Source organism: Saccopteryx leptura, chromosome 3 (genome assembly GCF_036850995.1).
Source record: "Saccopteryx leptura isolate mSacLep1 chromosome 3, mSacLep1_pri_phased_curated, whole genome shotgun sequence".
NCBI classification, from domain to species: domain Eukaryota; kingdom Metazoa; phylum Chordata; class Mammalia; order Chiroptera; family Emballonuridae; genus Saccopteryx; species Saccopteryx leptura.
The window spans coordinates 368,127,114-368,149,206 of record NC_089505.1 but is presented as its reverse complement, the minus strand read 5'-3'; the positions used below and the strand labels follow the sequence as shown (position 1 = coordinate 368,149,206).

The window sequence follows — 22,093 nt, the reverse complement described above, 5'->3', positions numbered from 1 at the left end:
CTGGACCAATGTGAGGACATCGCTGTTGGGAAACCCTGAGGCTCTCTGACAGGGGTCAGCACTCATCCAGGAATGGGTCTGAGCGTGCCAGCTGACATCCACCATCGAAACATGGCGGGCCTCTGCTCTCGGTCCTCGTCCAACGCTGACGTCTGCGCATGAAGAGATTTCGTTGGCAAAACGACCACGGCCGTAATGCGGCGGAAATACATTCTCCATGTCCTGCCCGCGTCAAACAGACGTCCCCGGTGAATCTGAGACTCACTTAGGAAGTTGCTGCGTGGAGCAACCAAGGTGCATGGATTAAAAAAAGGGGGTTTCTGCCTCATTCCCCGAACTTTTGCTTTAGTTATTAGTGTTTGTCGTGAGATGGCTGCACATGTAAACATAATTAAAATGTGGAAATTTGCTCCAGGTCAAAAGATATGAAGCGAGGTACACATATGCACCCGGGCAGGGTGCTGACAGCCTGCACTGAAGTCCTGGAGGCCCTGTCGGGGGCAGACTCCACCCTCCTCCCTGCTAACCCTTCTCGCCTCAGCGTGAGTGCTCCCATGCCGCCTTCTCCAGGAAGCCCACTCAGATGCTCAAGCCGACGTGGCTTCGTGCCTTTTGGAAACCAGTTACCCGTAGAGCATGTTGCTCTGTACCGTGCCTGCCTGTTTTGCGTTTTCTCCTTCTCCGGATATGGGGGCTAAGATGATGAGAAGTCCGTTCTCGGTAGGAAGAGTCAGTAATGTGCAGGGATGTTTAGTGGGCAGGTGTCTTTCCCCTGTGCCTCTGACAGAGGGCAGCAGATGCCTCGGTAAGGAGAGGAGCTCTGTGGAAACTGTCTTGTGAAGTCCCCAGAGAAATGGTTACCGGCCAGGAACATGACCCGGAGCAGAGAGGCCCTGACCGGGTAGCTCGGTTGGCTAGAGCCTTGTCCCAATACGCCAAGGTTGCGGGTTCGATCCCCAGTCAGGGCACAGACAGGAACAGATTGATGTTTCTCTCTGTCTCTCTCCCTTCCTCTCTCTCTAAAATAAATACATTTAAAAGAATAGAGCAGAGAGGATGATTATTCTGCCCTTCCTTCCCAAAGCCTTTTCTCCTTCGCTTGTTGGGCCCCGTCTTCCTTTCCCCGGGCCCTGCTCGCTCCTTAAATGTTGGCAACCTACACCCAGCCCAGCCCCTGACCGCGGGGACCTGCTGGCTTCTTACTCTTCTCTGTCCCTTCTCCCGGGGCGAACCCGCTAGCTGAGATTCATCTCTGAGTCCCAACGACTCCCCTCCTGAACTTCAGTCACTCCCAGGAGAGATGAGGTGAGGGCAGATGCCCAGGTCCAGAACCTGGAGGCACCGTAGCCCCAGCGGAGCCAGCCGAGTGTCCGCTGAAGCGTGCTGACACCAGGTCCGAACCGAAGGGATGGAGAAGAAGGTGAGAAGGATGACCCACGGAGCCAGGTAGCAGGGAGCAGTGGTTCAGAAGGAGGCCTGTGGGTGTCAAGGGTGGACTGGGTCCTCCTCTTATAAGAAGTGCCCTTCCACGTGCTGGGTGGAAACTTCCTCTCTGTGAACGCCCCCCCTCGGTGTTACCTGCTTGGTAGACAATGAGTCAGGGACGGTCAGGGAGGCCTTCGGGGGGTGGGGAAGGCGCTTGTAAACTCACCCCTCTGCATTCAGATGCGTTCTTAAGGGAAATGCCAACTGCTGAGAAAACAGAAGTTGAGTTTCTGTGCCTCAGGGAGCGCTGGAGGCCCCACAATGGGCTCGCTCACCGCCCCCCTTCTCCCCACAAGGGTCACGGAGGAACGTGGTGGCAACCCCACAGCTCCCGAGAAGCCCAGGGAAATCCTTCGCTTTAGAGTCGGCTTTATTACCAAGATGGTAACATTTCCTGAAAACGACAAGGTGAGCCCATCTCACTGCCCTGAAGTCCTCCGGCCCCAAAACGGTCTCCCCAACAAGGACTGAGGGGAACAGCTGCGTCGGTTACAGTCAGCTCTGCCAGCAGCATCTGAACACCTACTGGGTGCTCCACACCAGGCTAACGTGTGCACCTGCTCTTTCTTTCTTTCTATTCTTGTTTTCTGTTTGTTTGTTTGTTTATTTATTTGAGAGACAGATAGAGACAGACAGACAGGAAGGGAGAGAGATGAGAAGCATCAACTCACAGTTGCAGCACCTTAGTTGTTCACTGATTGCTTTCTCATATGTGCCTTGACCGGGATGCTCCAGCAGAGCGAGTGACCCCATGCTCAAGCCAGTGACCTAGGGCTCAAGCCAGTGACCATGGGGTCATCCCTAGGATCCCACGCTCCAGCTGACGACCTTGGGGTTTCTAACCTGGGTCCTCGGCATCCCAGGCTGACGCTCTATCCACTGTCCCAACACCTGGTCAGGTTGCATGAACTATTTCATTGACTCCTTATCACAGACTTGTAAGAAAGACTTCATATTTCCAGCACAGAGATGAGAAAACGGCTCAGAGAGCACAAGCCACTTGCGGGCGTTCCTGCAGCTTGAAGGGCAGGGCGGGGGCGGCAGGAGAGGGAGTCCGTGACTGTGCACATACACGGAGCGACAGGGGTCAAGGTGAAGGTGACTCTTCCTCTTCTTAATGATCTGCTGCTCAGAAAAAGGCTTCCCTTCTTACCCACCATCCCCACCTCCCCAAGCCCCTGAGGGGTCACCCCCACACAGCTGGCATGTTCTAGGGGAGATAGATGATTAAGAAATTGGACAGAGATGCCTAACGTTCACTGTATGGCCTGGGGGTCGGCAAACTCATCAGTCAACAGAACCAAATATCAACAGTACAACGATTGACATTTATTTTGAGAGCCAAATTTTTTAAACTTAAACTCTATAGGTAGGTATACTCCTTATCGAGGTAGCGCCTGCACGTGGTACTTTGTGGAAGAGCCACACTCAAGGGGCCAAAGAGCCGCACGTGGCTCGCAAGCCACAGCTTGCCAACCAGGAGCCTGGAGGAACGGAGCCAAGCTCCCTGCATCTCAGTTCTTCACCCTTACACGCCCCCAGTCTGAGCTGTTGGGACTCTGAATGGGACGGCTGCTCCCAATACCCAGCTCATCACAGCCCCCATCAGCGGACTAGACCCTCCCCTCCGGCCCCTGGCTCTCCCCCAGGGCAGCCCATTCTGTGTGATTAGCAACAGGTTCATCCGGAGGCCACCGCCCCAGATCAGGTAATAAGCTGCACACCCAGGCTCCATCGCCCCCTGAGCTGCTGGAAGTCACAGGCACAGTCTGTCCCATTAAGTTCAGTAGACGCTGACGTCGTCACGTGGCTCTGCCGTTTGCCTGATTTAGAGGGGGAGAAAAGAGACAGGGAGCCGTCCTGACGTGAGGACACCGACAGGAGGCTGCTTCAGGGAGCAGACACTCGTTCACAGCTCTCTGGTGGCCTTGAGTGTCGGTCCTGCAAGCCCCTTCCAGGCACCGGCCCTGACTCTGAACTCTTGGAAACCGGGGTAATGAAAACAGCCACCACGGGGGACTCAGCGGGGGCCACCAGGGTCCGCGGGGGTCCCCGAGTACGTTCTCCGCCGGCCCCCAGGGAAGTCTGTGTGAAGCAGCTCTTCATTCACACTCTTATTCACAGCCAAGGTGGCTCAGCCCTTTGCTGGTGCGGCGGCCTGAGCTGTCCTGGGGACGGGACAAGCTGCATTCCACGGCTCACCAAGGCAGGCACTCACTGGACGGTCTTAGGGAAGTGGTCACACTGTTCTGAACATCTGTCTTCCTTTGCAAAAATGGCCGTGACCACTGTCAATCTTCACCTTGGACTTACGCGAAGGTCAGATCACACAATGCACGTGACACCGCTTTGCAAATCAAGACGCGCCGGGCACGTGTGTGCTCTTTATTGTTTTCTTCTAAAATATGGGGTGGACATCCAAAAGGGAGTGTGGGTTCTGAGTTGCCACTGTGACAGATTGGCACTGACTTGGTGGCTGAAAACCATGTGAGTGGATCCCCTTATTGGTCTGGAGGCTGGGAGCCAGAGCAAGGACTCCATGGCCCCCATCGTGGGGTCTGCAGACCCATGTGTCTTCCCAGAGCATCCGGGGAGGGTCTGTTTTCCTGCCTTTTCCCAGGTCCGAGGCCCCCGCGTCCCCCGGCTTCTGGCCGCATTCCTCCCTCTTCAGAACCGGCCGCATCGGGCCAAGTCCTTCCCACGCTGTCTCCTCTCTGATTCTCTGTCTTCTGCTTCCCTCCCCCGCTGGTCTGGAATAACCCTTGTCCCTACATGTGGCCCACCCACGTGATCTCACAGACAGCTGCTAGTGAACCTGAACCCACCTGCGATCTTAATTCCCCTGATGTGTTCACGCATTCTGTGGACGAGGGCACAGGCATTCTTCCCCGGGGGTGTTACTCTGCCTAGCACGAGGGCTACTGAGTGAGGTTACAAGCACGAGGCAGAACTACGTTCATTAAATCCTGGGCTTGACTCGGGTTCACTATTTCTTAGCTGTGTGGCCTTGAGCAGGGAACTTACCCTCTTTGGGCCTCAGTGTCTTCACCTGTGAAATGGGGTCATGACTCGAGTGTCTCTTTCCTATGGTTGCTGTTGGGCTTAAGGAAGTTATTACATGGAAGAGGTCGGGGCTGAGGACAGAGGCCCAGTGTAAATGCTCAGTGCTTGGTGGCTGTCATGACTGGTAAAGAGTGTATCTGTTGAGTGAGTGAATAGAGAGAGAAGAGTGTTCCCTAAGACAGGCTTTGGACGGCACGTCCTCAAAATTCAAATTCCGTTCTATGTGGGAACGAGAGTCCAGTTAGACAGAATTAGAGAGGGCTCCTTAGAGAAATGGAAGTAAGTGGTGTGCGTAGACCCTGGACCCACTCTACAAAGGACTTTAGGGGCCTTCTCTCAAGGGATCTTTCTGTAAACCATCTGCCCGGGAACCGGAAGTTCAGAGCAGTTAAGAATGCTGGAAGTCCTGCAGCTTGTCAGTCTCACGTTCGAGGTTGCCAGCCCAGTTGTGTGAAACTTGAAAGCTCACCTTACCCATCAGTCCCTCCTCATTGAGAAACTCGGTATGGTCACTGTGATGGTTCATTGTCGGGGTCTCTTGGCTAGACTATGGTGTCTTAGGTATTTGGCCAAACACAAGTCTGGATGTTGCTGTGAAGGCATTTTTATGATGTGATTGACATTTAGCTTAGTAGACTTTGAGTAAAGCAGATTGCCCTCCACAGTGTGGCGGGCCTTACCCAATCAGTTGAAGGCCTTAAAGAAAAAGACTGATACTTCCCGAAAGACAATGGAATATGGAATTATTCTGAAGATGGCAATGTAGACACAACTGCCTGAGTTTCCAGCTGCTGCCCTGTGGGATCCCGACTTAAGGCTGTGATATCCGCTCTTCCCTGGGTCCCCGGCCTGCCAGCCTGCCCTGCACAGGTCAGACAAGTCTCAGACCCACAGCTGGGTGAGCCAACCCTTAACATCCCCACCCTCTCTCTTTCTCTGGAGATCCCTGACTTGTCAAGTCAACTTTTTTGATGGTCAGACTGTCAATGCAGAGCCACATACTGTAGGTCAGCTTTAACAAGAGGAGGAAGAACCAGCAGATGAGCATCATTTGGAGAAGTGTGAACTGGCCTCGTGTCAGGATCCTTCCCACTGTCCTCACCGTGCACACCACCCCCGGTATCCCCAGCATGCCACTGACCCCTGGAGGCCCCAGCATCCCTGAAGGCCATGTACCTTATCCAAGTTTTAGGAAACAGTGAAGCGGATTATTGAGCAGCACTGTGCACTGTGGCGAGAAATCACTCACACATTCCAGGTGCTTTGGAGTGTGGCACTACCCTGGATGTGACCTTTAGAACATTCCAAAGCCTGGATGATGAAGAAGTCTGTGGACTTAGGAAGGAGCTGACTGTTACTGCTCAAGTGATACCAGTGACCATCACTGCCCCCCATCTCTCTGTGTCGTATGTGAGCACCGGGAACCCAGAGGGCAAGTGACAGACCAGGGTCACCGGGAGCTGGTGGCGGTGGGTCAGAGCGGCTTGGCCCCCGCCGTCCCAGCGCATGCCCTTTAGGAGTTCTGCCGTGACAAATGAGGCCACTTCTCCAGCGTGGCAGGCAGGGCAACCTTTCGTGTTGGTGCTGCTCCCATCTCCAGATTGGACATCTTCCAGGGAGACGACCAGGAGGCTTCTTTCACGAGAGCTGGACATTCCCGGGAAATGCCAAGTGCTGACTTGTCTCCACGTGGGACCCGGCGCGGCACCTTCCAAATGTCAGCAGCTCAGGGAAGGACGGTGCCCAGCTCCATAAATTCAAGGCCCACTTCCCCGAATGGTCATTGTGCAGAAGGAGCCCCTTCATGAAAACGGGAGTTGAAGCTGACTTTCTTGATAAGTTTTTCCTTTAAACTCCTGCTTGCTGGGATGCTTGCTGCCTGCACCTCGGTGTGGCTCCTTCGGAGGCCGGTTCCGCTGTGCCCGTCAGAACCAGGGCACTTGCCGTTAGCAAATGCTGAGGGTCCGTGGGATCCGGCAGAAGGCTGACGGGCGCCCAGGCGGGCTCATGGTGGCAGGGACTGCTCCTGGAAACGCCTGACCGTGGGGCTTGACAAGAAGAAACGGTGTCCCTGGGTCAGGCTGATAGGACTCTGAGGTGCAGATGTACGGTTTAGAAAGTGGAGAAAGTGGGAGATGTGGGAGATAGGACCTCAGGACGGGGTCTGAGGTGGCCACGCATGTGCTAACTGTGAGGTCAGAGCAAGAGCGAGCCATCCACGGAAAGGGGGAACATCTGTCTCCGTGAGGCTTGTGCGTGGGTGCCGATTGCCTCAGGCATGTTCAGGATCCATTAAGGGCTTCTTCTTAGATGTGCAGCCAATGTTGCTGTCTGTTGCGTTTGGGGGTCTTTGTGAGAGGGGGAAGGCTCCCAGACTAGTCCCTCCAACTGATAAGGAGGTGCTGTCTGAACCGTGTGGCCTCGCTTCATGGGTGGGGGGGAGCGCTTTGACCACAAAGACCTGCAGAATGGTGAGGTTAATATAAATATTGGAAAACCACCGCTATTAAGATTGTTCTGGATGTGTCGGTCCCAGGTTACGGGAAAACAACGGGCTGAGACCTGGGGGTCCCTCTGGGGCAGGGGTAGTCAACCTTTTTATACCTACCGCCCACTTTTATATCTCTGTTAGTAGTAACATTTTCTAACCGCCCACTGGTTTCCACAGTAATGGTGATTTATAAAGTAGGGAAGTAATTTTATAAAATTTATAAAGCAGAGTTACAGCAAGTTAAAGCATGTAATAATAATTATTTACCAAGATTTCTGCTAAGTTTGGCAGAATAAATCTTTATAAAACAACTTACTATAGTTAAATCTTTTTATTTATACTTTGGTTGCACCGCTACCACCCACCATGAAAGCTGGAACGCCCACTAGGGGGCGGTAGGGATCAGGTTGACCACCACTGCTCTAGAGCATGGTCAGTTGTTGCCATAGGAGGTCCTAGGATCGCATGCAGGTGTGTTGTGGAAAGTACAGTCCGAGGTTCCGGGTAGACAGTTTGGGGGTGGCATTATTCAATCCAGTACTGTGACTTTCTCTTTAATGTAGGTGAAGTTGGTGGGAGTTTGTGGAGTTGGTGGGATTTGTGGGGTTTTGAATGAGAAAGACGGAGACGAGAGTTTAGAATTCACCTGATTTTAGCCATATCCAGATCTTATCTTCGGGGGGGCAGATAGTAGACAGTTAATTTCTACTTTGCTTTTGTTTTCATTTCTATAACAGAGATGTGATACAGTGCTGTCCAAATACGGACACTTTGAGAGTCACATAAGAAGTCAGCTTTGCAAATGTCAGAGAGTGTTTTGCAGGGCGGACACACAGGTGCCGCTGAGGTACTAACATGACCAGGGCCCGCTGACAGTATGTTTCATGTGACTTTGGGACACAAATGTGTATCATGTACGCAAAAGCTCCTGTGATGTGCGTTTAGTTATTGGCCAGGTTCATAGTAAACAGATACACAGAGGCCACCAACTACAGCAGGGGTCAAGAAACTTTTTGGCTGAGAGAGCCATGAACACCACATATTTTGAAATGTAATTCCGTGAGAGCCATACAATGACCCATGTACATTATGCATTATCCAATAAACATTTGGTGTTGTCCTGGAGGACAGCTGTGATTGGCTCCAGCCACCTGCAACCATGAACATGAGCGGTAGGAAACGAATGGATTGTAATACATGAGAATGTTTTATATTTTTAACGTTATTATTTTTTTTATTAAAGATTTGTCTGCGAGCCAGATGCAGCCATCAAAAGAGCCACATCCGGCTCGCGAGCCATAGGTTCCCGACCCCTGAACTACAGTCTTCATTTCCTGTCATCTTTGCTTCTCTTTGCCTCGTTCCCGGTATTTTGGTATTGCGTGAGGCAGTTTCCCATGGTTCACACAGCCTGAGAGAGTCCGGCAGCCTCCAGATGTGCGCAGGTGGATGTTAGCAACGTACCTGTCAGAATACTTTAGATTGGGACTATGAAAAAGCTGCTAAATGATCCTTACCACACATGAACTTGAAACTTAATTGTTATATGACAAAACAGGAAGGCTGGCTTTTATTTTTAAACAAAGAATTTGAAAGGAACATTTTTAAATGTCTGGTTTATTTTCAAGAAAAATATTACCTGACAGATTTGTTATAACTTCTCCAAAAACAAGTAAAGACAAAACTATATACATATATATATGTATATGTATATATATATAATATGTGTGTGTGTATATATATATATACATAATATTATATATTTTTTTAATTGAGAGCAGGAGAGGCAGAGAGACAAACTCTCAGATGCGCCCCTACCAGGAGTCACCCAGCAAGCCCCCTATGGTGTGATGATTTGCCCATCTGGGGTCTTGCTTCATTGCTCAGCAACCGACTATTTTTAGCACATGAGGCAGAGGCCGGGGAGCCATACTCTGCCAGGGAGCACCCGGGACCACTGGAGCCAGTCAAGCCATGCTTTAGGAGAGAGGAGAGAGAGGAGGAAGGATGGAGAAGCGACAGTCACTTCTCTTGTGTGCCCTGACAGGGAATCGAACCCAGGACATCCACATGCCGGGCCAATGTTCTACCGCCGAGCCAACCTGCCAGGGCCAGAGTTAGACATTTTAATTTCTTATCTGTCCCACCGCTTCCCCAAAGTATTCATTTGTTCCTAGAAATCTACCAAGAGATGGTAATGACAACAACTGGCTTATAGAATGATTGAGAGCTGAATAGATCTAGTTAGATCAGTGCCTAATACAGTGAGGCTCAGAAGGAAGGAAGGGATGGAAAGAGGGAGGGAAGAAGAGAAGGAGGGACAGAGGGAGGGAGGGAGGCCTGGAGGGAGGGAGGGAGGTTAGATGTGCTACAGTTGAGAGAGAATAGATTTTGGTGCCAGGAAGACCTGGTTTCACGTGCTGTGCTGCGTGTGCGGAGCGGGGAGACTGGCATCCCTCTACAGCGCTTGTTCTGAGAATGGTCTAACACCAAGACTGTCTGTAGCCCTACCGATAGGACAGAAACACGGACAGCAAGCTCTCAGGGCAGCGAGGAGGAGAACCCCCCTGCCCCCAGGGAAAGTCAGGACCAGTGGGGCCGCGACAGAGCTAACTCGGAAAGGAGGAAGAGCCGTTCGCCAGGTAGAGGAGGGGAGACACATCCCAGATGGAGACCCCAGGTTAGGATCACGACGGAAAGGCCCCCCGGGCCAAGCGCAGGGCACGTGTGGGAAAGGGCGTCGGGAAGGGAAGGGGTCGGGAACAAGGGCGCGACTGTTCCCAACGGCACTCGGCAGACTTACCATGTCGATGCGTCCTGGTCGGGCTGTAAGCACGGGGGGCATGCATCCTTTACCCCTTCGTCTTTCATTCGTTTATTCTCTGTGTTTCCTGAGTTGCTGTTAAGTTCCGGGTGTTTTCAAGGATGAAGATAATATTTAGAAAATGAAGTGGAATAATTCTAATAATTATTAATACCTGACATTGCTGGAAGGCACTCAAGGGCGAGTTACTGGGTAAGATCTCGTTGAAGTAACACAACAGAGCAAGAAGCAGTGTCAGCGGTCAGCCCTGGGAACAAGGAAAGGCGGGTGCAGAGAGGTGAGCGAGCCAACCAGACGTCACGTCTCCGCGAGAGGAGGATCCAGGACGTGAACACAGATCACGTGACATCAGCGCCTAAAATCTCAGCGGCCCCATGGGAGAGAACCTGGGGGGGGGGGATTATAGGTAGGGAAGGACTTCTGCTAAGGATTATTGCCTTAGTTCAACTTTAGTTCGCTGTTATCTTTTTGGTGGGAGGAGAGAACCGGAATGAAATAAGAGAGTGATCAGTAAAAATGTCTAGGTGGACTATCTTAGGAATAGTTCATAGTTCTCTTTGGCTGATACATGTGGTCTCTGGCTGGAAATGGTTCAGTCTCTTCAATGGGAAAATCTAGACCCCTGTACACAGGGCTCTCAGAGAACCTGGGGTCAGCTGAAGAGGGAGGGAGAGAGGGAGGGAGGGAGGGAGGGAGGGAGGGAGAGGAAAAAAACACTATTTCATCTCTGGCAGTTTCATGCAGCTCATTTTAAATAAGGACTTTCAAAAAAGAGTGGCTAGCGAGTTTATACCAACAGATAAATTGAGATTGCACTTACAGGTTATGAGGGTTAGGAAGGCCAGTTTGAAAGCTTGTCGTGTGTGTGTTCTTGTAACTGGAGCTAATAAAATTGACATAAATCAAGAGTAAAGGGTCTTCTCTGGGGTGCACTTTCGCAGATTAAAATAGTGCTCAAGCAATATTGGTCTTCATTTCTAAAGGGCTTTGAAGATGAAACGCGCTGTACCTTTTAAGCTGTGTTTCTAATGAGAAAAAGGAAGATCTGTTTCTTATAGCGTTCTCATGATAAGTTAAAATGAGGTGGTGTAACTATTAGTTAAAGTTCTTCAGATTGGCTCTGGTCGGTTGGCTCAGCGGTAGAGTGTTGGCCCGGTGTGTGGATGTCCCGGTTCGATTCCCGGGCAGGGCACACAGGGGAAGCGCCCATCTGCTTCTCCACCCCTCACCCTCTCCTTCCTCTCTGTCTCTCTCTTACCCTTCAGCAGCCAAGACTCCATTGGAGCAAAGTTGATCCGAGCGCTGAGGATGGCTCCATGGCCTCCACTTCAGGCGCTAGAAAGGCTCCAATTGCAACGAAGCAATGCCACAGAGGGGCCAAGCATCTGCATGGATCCCAGTTGGGTGCTTATGGGAGTCTATTTCTCTGCTTCCCTACTTCTCACTTCGGAAAAATACAAACAACAACAGCAAACCCCGTCTCCTGGCTTTAAATTTTCTAATATGAAGCAATGTCAAGTTTCTTACTCAGAGCACATTACTAATCAGCTTGCACATATGTGTATGAATTCTACTACAGGTTTGTTAATGATCTACGTGGGGAGACATACGAACAAGGTCAATAAGTGATTGTTCATTGGAGAGCTCGTATCTAAAAGCAAAGTTTGTTAGAGAAAATTTATTGGATGAGAGAGCATGTTACATATTTGAGAATGATTTTCAAAACTGAAGGATGAAACTTAGGCAACTGATGAAAACTTACTGCTCAGTAAATTTATATTATCCATTTCAAGTACCTCTGTTCTGCCTGTCACTCTAAGAACGATGATTTTTAACTCTCAGCGCAGTTTCTCCTTTCTAATAATTAGGGACTTGTGCATTAAATATAGACTCCTATGTCTTTGTAGGAGTTACCTTTATATTCCACTGCAAATGCTCTTTATCCAATCGAATATTAGTTAGTGAATGACCTTTTATGATTAGAGTCCCTAGTTTAATTATTATTCTTCCAAGATTTTAGATCTGTATCTTAAATCTCTCTAAGCTATTGGCTTATATATATATATTTTTATTATAGCAGAATACTGCTAAATTCCTTAAACTCCTGCTAATTTTATGAAGATTATCAGAAGAGAAATATTAATAACAATGCACTGACTTAGCTCTGTTTTACAGAGCACTTGAACTCTCCCTATTTCATTTGATGACATTCTTTTTACTTACATTTTTCTTATGTTGTAATTTAGATACCTTTACAAAGTCTTCAAATAAAATCTAAATCATTTACTACTATATATTTAAGGGAGGGTATAAAATATATTGCATACCTATCTAACATAAATGAGTAAAAAATAGACACAAAATTAAGTCTACTAAGTGGACAGGTAGAGAATTGATGAATTCCTTGTGCACTCAATGGTGCACTATTTGCAGAGACAATCAAAAGTTACCCATAATCAAAAGGAGTCAAAGTTATACAATGTGCATATTAAAACCTAGAGGTAATCTAATTTTAAAATGTGTTGGTGCTTGCTATTAATAAGGGTGTAATGAAATGTCAAATAAACATGCCAAGTAACTGAAAGAACGATGCATCCAGGAAAAATTGTTGATAGGATGCTGACACTTAATATGAGTTTGGTAAGAAAAGTTGGGATAGAAAATAAAACATGCATGTATAAGACAGTCATGTAAATTGTCATATTGTTTATCTTTGTTTCTTCCCACATAACACAAAGAAGTAAACATAGACACCTGAAACAATGTGTATGCTAACACACATGCAGGGGAAGCAGCATTTTACCTCTCCTCTCTTAGGCTTCTTAGGCTGAGCCTGAGAATTGAACTGATGTCAGAGTAACAAGGAGAAATGTATCCAAATGTATCTACCTTTTACATGACACGGGAGCCCTAGTAAGAAGATGAAGACCTCCCCCCAAAGGATGAAACCTCCAGGCTTTTATGTTCTTTTGAACAAAGAGAAATAACTGTAGAAAAGTCACTAAACCACGCGGGGAGGTGACGGGGCAACAGGAATTGTTTCACCGAGGCCTGTTTGGGGAGCATCCTCGTGGTCTCAGTTTCTCCTTCTTAATGACAGGAATGCCACTTTCCTTCTGGTGTGGGGAGGACACCTTTATGTGTGAGAGAGGGTTATCTCCTGTCTCCAGGAAGGAAAGGGGAGATTAGAACGCCCTTCCTGTAGCTTCTGTTTTTCAAGGTCCTTTAGCTCAGAGCAATCATCTTTTGGGGAACAGTTTCTGTCACCCTTCAGCATTACCTAGATGGCTAAGAGAAAGCAAGGAAAATGATGGCATGATGTGAATTATTATGATACATTGTCCAGGTAAAATATTATAAAAACATGAAACATATTACAGTAGTGAAAATAGGACAGGAGAATGCTTTGAACAACCCTGCGCCCACAAATTTGATAAATTAGATTTAATGGACGAATGTCGTGAAAGACAGATACTTCCAAAGCTTGCACAAAGAGAAAGACATAATCGAAATTTACTTATGTCTATTAAATTGAACAACAGATTTTTTTTTTAATTTTTTTTAATTTTTTTTATTTTTTACAGAGACAGAGAGTGAGTCAGAGAGAGGGATAGACGGGGACAGACAGACAGGAACAGAGAGAGATGAGAAGCTTGCACAAAGAGAAAGACATAATCGAAATTTACTTATGTCTATTAAATTGAACAACAGACTTTTTTTTTAATTTTTTTTAATTTTTTTTATTTTTTACAGAGACAGAGAGTGAGTCAGAGAGAGGGATAGACGGGGACAGACAGGAACGGAGAGAGATGAGAAGCATCAATCATCAGTTTTTCATTGTGTGTTACAACACCTTAGTGAACAACAGACTTTTAAAAAATCTTGCAATACAGAAAACATCTAGTCCAACTGGTTCCACTAATGAATTTTGTCAAATATTTAAGGAAGAAATAATATTAGCTTAACTGCAATCTATTTCAGAATATGAGGAGAGAAGGAATACTGCTTAATTCACGTGGGACCATAATTATCTGAAAACTGGCCAGTGCATCCAGATAAAGATGTTACAAGGAAAAGGAACTAAAAGACCAAGGTTGCTCACAAATGCAAACAAAAAAAAGTCCTCAACGAGATATTGGCAAATTGATTTGGCAAAATTTTAGGACCCCCGTGACCCAATATCAAGAATTATTACAAATCTGTGGTGTTCAGGACAACGTCCTATTGATGAAAGAGTAGGAACAGAGGTCAATGAAACAAAATACAGACATTAGAAACGGACCCCCTGGTGCTTAGTAATGACACCGTCCAGCTGTAGTCCACCGAAACGTACCAAAGGCACGCAGGCCGTTCGGTGGGGAAAGGACAGTCTTTTCAACAAATATGCTTTGAGCAATTGGACATCTCTATGCAAATGAAATAAAGTAAAATAAAAGCCTCAGACCGCGACCCGGCATCTTGCATGAGCATGAACTCAAATGCACCGTGAGCCTACATGTATGTAACATGAAAACAAGCTGCGTGCACACTTGGGCGGGGAGGGCGTGGTGGGCGTGGTGGGCGTGTAAACAGAAGTCTAGAAAAGAGCAGTGCTTACTGGGAATAATCGGTCCGTGCTGTCATTCTCAGTTCTTTCCAAATGTGCGCATCTTGCAGACTTTCTGTAATGAGTTTGTGTTATTATTATAAGGAGGAAATTATGCCAGACCTTTAAAAACAATATAATAAAAATCTTTAATTAAAACAAGGGTGGAGAGTGTCGGAGCAACCTGGTTCCTTACAGAGAGAGGTTTCCCAGGGTCAGCCGTGGCCTCAGAAACAGGAAGCAGATAATTGTGGATCCAGCAGGCGGCGGGACTGTGGGTCTTTCTCATCTTTTATGGCTGTTTTCTTTGCCAAGAAATGAAAGCGAGGTGCCAGTGATGATGGTGTTGTAAAAACTCCACATTCGTCCCTTTCCTAAAAGCAATGATAAAATGGCTGAGGGGGGGGGGGGTGATGCAGTCAGAACCAACGTTTTTGTTACTCTGGAAATGAATCAGAGGCTTGCGGCCACCCAAGGAGCCTCTAGTTCATTCTATTTTTTTCAAGGCTGATTCTTGGTAAGAACAGCGAGCTTTGTGGCATTTTGACTCACCCTACCCTATCTTCCGCAGTCAAGGTCAGAGACAGCCTGCACTTCCTGCGCTCTAGGGAGGGGGATGGGCCTCATTCAGAAAGAGTCCTCATGCACTGTTGGCTCTGACCTGTCTGGTGAATCCTTGTCAGGCTGGCTCAAATGGCTTGTCATGACTCGGACTAACGTGAAACTATCCTGGTGCTAAAGTCAACAGGAAGGCATCTGTGGACATGTCCACGGGCTCCTGCCCCAGCTGCCATTGCCTTCACCACCAGGAGCCAGGAAGCTGGGGAGGAGAGCTTAGCGGATGAGATGGCCACAAGGGTTTTGAGAAAAACTCCGGGCTCTTCCAGGTTTATCTGGAAAACCACACGCATGCCCAGGAAGGACCTGAGCAGACCCCAGATGGATTGGCTTATTCTAGCCCTCAGGGAGGCTGGCCAATGGGAAGGGCCTTTCTGGGCGCATGGAACCCTGGCTACCTATCAGAGAAGCACCACGGATCCCTAGGGAGTTAGGAGTGAGGCAGGGCAGCCATCCTGACCCATCTGTGAAGGTCTTGATTTTCCACATTCAGTGCTGGAAAGAAAGCTATGATACACCAGTTGGCGCCTGATATACCTGTTAGGGGACACTACGGTTGAATGCTAAAGTGAGGCGTAGTTTTGAGGTCTGCCAGTGGTCGGCAAACTCATCAGACAACAGAGCCAAACATCAACAGTACAACAATTGAAATTTCTTCTGAGAGCCAAATTTTTTTAACTTAAACTATATAGGTAGGTACATTCCTTATCGAGGTAGTGCCCACACGTGTACTTTGTGGAAGAGCCACACTCAAGAGGCCAAAGAGCTGCATGTGGCTCAGAAGCCACAGTTTGCCGACCAGGGCTTCATATCCATGAATAAATAGCACTGGAAGTGATAACTAGGTCAGTAATTATAAAATCAGTATGAGAGCTTTTCTGTTTGTGTGCTTGTTGTTTTGTTTGTTTGTTTGTTTTGTTCCTTCGCCTCTCACACTCAGAGTTTCAAATTTGGTGCAGACTTTGTTTCAATCCATTACACGTTCCAAACATCATGGCTCGTCCCTGAGAAGACTCAAGAGCCCTCCCACAAATTCTGTGCCCCAGGTAATTTTAACGACCTGTTTCCTTCATATCTTTTTGATGGTCTTGTTTCTCACTGCTCATGACTTGGCTATCAGTAGAGTGGATCTAATAGGCTCATTTGGAAAGTATAATTTGCATTGTTAGCTCAAGAAGAATGCTAAGGTCCTGGTCCAGTGCTCAATGTTATCGGAACAGTTAAGAATGTCTCTTCACTGACCTTATTTATAGCTATGATGCTAAAAAATGGAGTAGATGAAGAAATATTTTTAGGTGAATTTTTAAATTTTGAGAACTTCTCCCAGTCCTTACCGCCTCAACATGCAGCCCCTGCAGTCTGACACGAATGGAGAAGTCCCCGTTTCCCGCAGCGTGCGAACAGGCTGGGTTTAGGGCTGAGGAAGGTTAATAGACAAAGCAAGTTTGGGAAACCATCACTCAAGAGGGACCGCTGAAAAAGTCTGATAACATTAATCTTCGAAAAGAAGAGATTAAAATAGCGGTTTTCAGAAGCGCTTTGAAATTACTAGAAGACTTTGATGTGGTGACAATTAAAAGCCTCAATCACAAAGCCGATAAGGAGGAGAGCGACTGTGGCTGAAACGAGGTCAGAAACCCGAGACCTGTCTCTGGAGATGGAGCTTACCTCTCTGCTCCTCTCTCCTGGGGTTCTAGAAAATTCCACTTCTCTAAGAAGACGCTTTTGGATACTATACTATAAGATGCTATCAATTACATCCTAACAATGAATATAAATACATTGTAATGACCCTAAGATAGAGCTTTTAAGACTATTTTTAAAAGTATAACTGTCTTACAATGGAACATATAAGATACTGCGTGATCATTATATTAATAATAACACTAATGAGTTCTACCAGTTATTGAGTGATTACTGTGGTTCTGGGTCAGAACTTAGAAACCAGTATTCTGATGCCTCCACTTAGTAACTGTTTCATCTTGGACAAATAACTTTATCTGTGGTTGAGTTTTTCCATCTGTAAAATGGACATATAGTATACCTTCCTCATAAGTTTTATTTCTAATCAATTAAATAATTTCGTATCTGTGATGCATTTAGAAGGATGCCTGGCCACTCGGAGTACTAGTTACATATTAGGTATACAGGAAAATAAGAAAGTGAGCCAACAGAGAAATAAATAGTCTATGAGAAAACATTTACAAAGGCTGTTGTTTAAAAGTTACATATTTGTAACATTGAAACCACAGAGGTTCCCTGGCAAAGGAGGTTTGTTTAAAACATCCCTGTTCTAGCTAAAGTAGTCAAGTTCAACATTGTATCTGATGATGGATTTGTGATATTCATCTCTGCTCAAGTCTGAACAATTTGGTAGACTGTTTCTCTTACTTGATTCTTAGTTTATTTAACTCCTTGAAAACATATTTTCTCTGAAATGAACATCCGGGGTTAGGGTCCTGCTGTGTCTGGATTTATCTCTGGATAGCCAATGATCTGCTGTACAGTGAGTTCTAGAAACAGGCTCTAGACCTAATATTAGATTGCAAGACAACAAAACAAGCAGAAAGGAGTCCAGATTCCAAGCACAATACCAAAATTGTAAGAACACTGATGCACGCCAGAAGGTGTCCCGAGACCCATGACAGCAGTCAGATAAAACACCCAAGTCATGGCAAGAATCTTAGGGGGCAGTGACATGGGAACTGAGTGTAGGTTTAGTGACTTTCCTTCTCTTTCCCCATTCCCCCCCCCCCCCCATGAGAACCAATCTGATATATGTCTGATGAACCAGCCAGTCTTCCAGGAACCCAGGCTGGGTCTTCCTGGCAGTGTCCCCAAATTGGATTTCTTTGCATTAACATGACAAGCAGTTTGCCATGGATTTGCCAAGGTCCCTCATCATCTCATAAAGTCTCCTTTGACATTACAACTGGACATGTCAACCCAACAGAAAGATTCCAGCATTCCTAAGGATGTTCTTATGTTAGATGCCATTTTAAAAAGTTTATCCAAATGAAGGTTTTCTATCATAGGACTTCCTTGTCGATACCTTCCTCCCACATACATTATTGACATAAAAGAAAGGGAAATGCTAGGTACGTTATTTTCTTAGTAATATTTTTCAGCTAACCGGCCTCAGGGCCGGAATCTCAGAGTGTAGGTGATGCACAGAAAGTCCTTATATGAAGCTTCTAGGATCCTGCTGTTTTGGGGTGTTAGGACTAACCTCGTCCATCTGGCTTTAACAGTTGTGTTGTTAGAGCATCAGCTAAAACAGATGGGTTCTTGGATTGATAGACTGAAAGGACCCGCTGATGTGCTATGCCGGCTCAGTGCATCTTACCAAATATTGATACAAGGTGCAAAGCGTGGGAAGTAAGTGTGGTAATAGTTCTGACCTAATTGTTCTTATCTTCAAGGACAGAAAAGCAATCAAATAGCTTAAAAGAAAAAAGAGAGGACCTCTTACGGTACATTGAAGGTCAGCAGGCTTGGGAGGGGTTAAGTAAGACAGCTGTGCTACTTCCTTTGAAGATACTCTGGGAAGAGTAAAACCGAGGCATTGATTAGTAAACACAGAGCAGAAGGCGCTGTGTCTGTGAAGGAGAGAGGAACCGTGAGGAGGAAAGGTTAGTGTTGATCCATTGACTTACTGTTTGGTTGAACGGTTGACTCATTCCCGGAGCAAACGGTTGTGGGATATGAAAGGCAACATAGTTTCTTTTTGCACACCTGTCTCTACTCACTGGCATTTACGCTCTGACGGAGGGAGGGTGGGTGGGGCTTCTGCCGTTCTCAGGTTCTTCTTTCGCGCGGCTGATAAACGTGGGGCAAGGCAAAACGGCAGGAGAAAAATCCCAGACTTTGTTACGATTTTGCAGCATGCAGGGAGGAAGGACTGGAGTAGACTGCAGGTGTGGAGCAATAACTTAGTATCACAGACAAGGGTTTGGTGAGGCAGGCCTCTCAGCTGGGAGTCTGTCTCTGGAGAAGGCTGACTCTCCCGGTCTGATGGCTCCACAGTCCTCTCTCAGCAGGAGGGCTCCGCCCAGCTGGAGGCGGGGTCAAAGAGCTCCTCCTACTCCTGCTGCTTAAAAGATTTTAATTTGAAATAGTCCGTTTGCTGTTGTTAATATTTTGGGGTAGCCTTCCCTGGGCTCCGACAGCCCCATGCTCTAACCACACTAAACGAATTACAGTGCCTAATAACTGTGCCGTCGGAGGTGTATAAATATTTAAGTATGTATTCGTTCAGAACACTCATCTTCTTACTGAAGATTTCCCTAATAAATTTGAACAAGGTCTTAAGCCTAGCTTAAGACCTTGTTCAAATTTCACGTCTGCGACATGACCCAAGACTGCGTAAGGTACTACTTAGTGTGGCTCTGCGACTAGGTTCCCACAAGCTACAGCATTGCGGGTACAACGATACTAGAGTCGTGGGAGTCGCATGTGGTACCTGTATGCCAACCAACTCACAGACATTTGAAGAAATGAAGAGAGAAGAATCCATGCTGGGAAAAATTAGTCTTGGAGGTAAAAAAAAATAAATAAATAAAAATAAATAAATAAATAAATAAAATTAGGGACTAGAAAAGAACTTTGCAATTCTAATCAGCGTCCTCCCTGATTTTTATGACAATTCACCCATAAAAAAAGAACTGTGATTCCCAACAGAACAAGAGGCACATGTTCTGAGAAGGGGCAGATGAGGTCAGATGGGCAAGCCAGGGCATGGGGCGGAGCGGGCCAGGCAGAAGGCAGAGCTGTTTGATCCCAGGAGCTAATAAAGGCTCGGAACCACCCTCCTCCCAGGCAGGTGAGCCGTTCTACCTTTCAAGCCCATTCCGGCCCCGTTTAGCATGTCCAGGAGATGGATGGCTGTACCAGCTACTTTGCACCCTGAATGCACAAGGAGGGTTTAGAGAAATATATCCGCTCCCAATAAGTCACACTATGAATATTGATTGTAGTGCCCTCTGGGTGTCTAAAAGTTTTATGTGGATTATGGTAAAAAAACAAGTCAGTGACTGTTTCCATGGAAGGATGTGGAAGGGAAGGAAGCATCTTGTTGAGAAAACGAATCCACAAACCTGTTCCGAGACCCGAGAGGCCAGTCTTGCCCTGTGGGAGGTGCGCATAGGACGCGGCAGACCTGTTCTGAGACCAGAGAGGCTTGCCCTGTGAGAGGGGCGCATAGGACACGGCATCGCCGGCTGGGACCCATTCATCCAAGCTGCCCAAGTGCTAATCTGCCTTAAATCGATAGTCTGCAAGACAGCCGAAGCTTGGGTGTGATAAGTCATCATCTTAATGAAATATAGATTATTCCGAAAACGATTAAACAAGCGGTGGGTGTCAGGAAAATTGTTCACTTGTTCAGAACTGAACAAAACCATCTATTTCAGGGGAAGGCAATCGATAGTCCTCTCTGGCCCGCCGTGTTGCTGGAATGTATAAATAAATGTATAGTTAAAAGTACTCAGGGACACCTAGTTGGGTTGTACTATCCTTGCTGTCACCTAATCTGAATAATAGTTTTCTGCGGAGCTTGCTGGAATGAAGAGGAGGAGAAAATGTTTGTCCTCTCCCTCGACCTCATATTTCTCACCCTTTTCTCTCTCCTTCTCCTTTTTTTTTTGGCTTTTAGGCACGGAGCCTCTATATGTGGTCATAGATCACTGGTATTGTCCTGGGAGAGTTCCGTGGGTTAACTTAGTGACTATTTAAAACAACACTGAGCAATAGCTATCGGACCTATGCCACTGTCTAGGGCAGTGGTTCTCAAACTATTTCAAATATATACAAATTTCTGAGAAATATATTATAATAATTAAGTCAAATATTAAAGAAAAAATTTAAAGTCCAAGCATGCTTTTATGGTAATTAAACAAAATAAATACGACAAAGTTAAATTTATTCTGACATTAAAAAACATTGTTATGTTACATTTTTTGAGTTATGCTTTTTAGAATTCATAAAAAAGAGGGGTTAAAAAATAAAAAAGCAACAAAAAAGTTATCTTTTTATATATATAGATACATTCTTAGTAAGATTTAGTAAATTCGGCAGGTCCCCGCATGAATGTGTTAAGTTTTTTCATTCTTATGTTTATGAGAAACATGAGCCTGATGTGTCCTAGTGATTTCTTCAATGTTTGGGCATATATTTGAAAGGCAAACTCTCATTTCCTCATCAATATATTAAAGAATTCCTCTCATTTTACTCTTAATTGTGTAAAACCCCCACCATACATATTATCTTAACTTTACACCAAACAAAGGATAGAAGAAACTTGCCTCCAGTCTTTCCGGGGAACATGGGGAGGGGTAGTGTAAACAATCCAGCACCACAGCTTAACAGCCTTTTGCAACCTAATCAGGCAAGTGAGGTGGGGGGTTGGGCAGACTGTCAGCTTACAGCCAATTCCCCACACCTCTGTCCCCAAAAATCTAAACTCCATAAAACCTGTTGGTTTTTTGGTTCCTAACAGGCACATATTTCTCTGGAATACCATAGGGCACACCTGGAAATCTTCTAGGGCGCACCAGTGTGCCCTGGCGCACACTTTGAGAACCACTGGTCTAGGGAGTTAGTATTCTGTATCATTATGTGATCGGATGGACAGTAAACATTTAGGAAGTGGGGGGTGTGGTCTGGGGTGCAGATACCCAAAGGGTCTGCCTTACATGTGGTGGTCTCGTGAACAGTAAGTCGGTCTCCCCACATGGACACCAAGGGACTCCACGCAACTGCCCACTTCCTCTGCACGGCTGCCGCAGTGCGTCCTGTTCTGGAGAAGTTCCTTTCCAAACAGGTGTCTCCCGACGTGGCCGGTCATCCTAATAACCGTGGGTGAAAGTCCGTTGTGAACACAGATTCCCCAGACTGTGCTGGGGTTACAAATGAGATTGTAAAGAACAAGTCTGGAATTTTTTTTTCTGCCAATGGGGATTTCAAGGGTGGCAAACACTCACTAATACAGTATATCTCTTACACTCCTTGAGGATACCCTTAATTCTGA

At 46.7% G+C, this 22,093-nt stretch overlaps 1 long non-coding RNA gene across 5 annotated transcripts; it reads right to left on the bottom strand.

Moving 5' to 3' along the window:
• Nucleotides 1–8,269: 8,269 nt before the first annotated feature.
• LOC136398093 (uncharacterized) lies at nt 8,270–19,062 on the bottom strand. 5 transcript variants are annotated; one of them, XR_010749993.1, is made up of 8 exons: nt 18,723–19,062; nt 18,532–18,608; nt 17,458–17,565; nt 16,401–16,483; nt 14,645–14,822; nt 14,461–14,524; nt 9,843–9,938; nt 8,270–8,503 (listed from the first exon to the last, which is right to left on the bottom strand). It is a non-coding gene; the product is annotated as an uncharacterized lncRNA (long non-coding RNA). The 5 variants fall into 5 exon arrangements; XR_010749994.1 differs by having other exon boundaries at nt 17,458–17,562; XR_010749995.1 differs by lacking the exon at nt 18,532–18,608.
• Between the last annotated feature and the right edge of the window lie 3,031 nt (nt 19,063–22,093).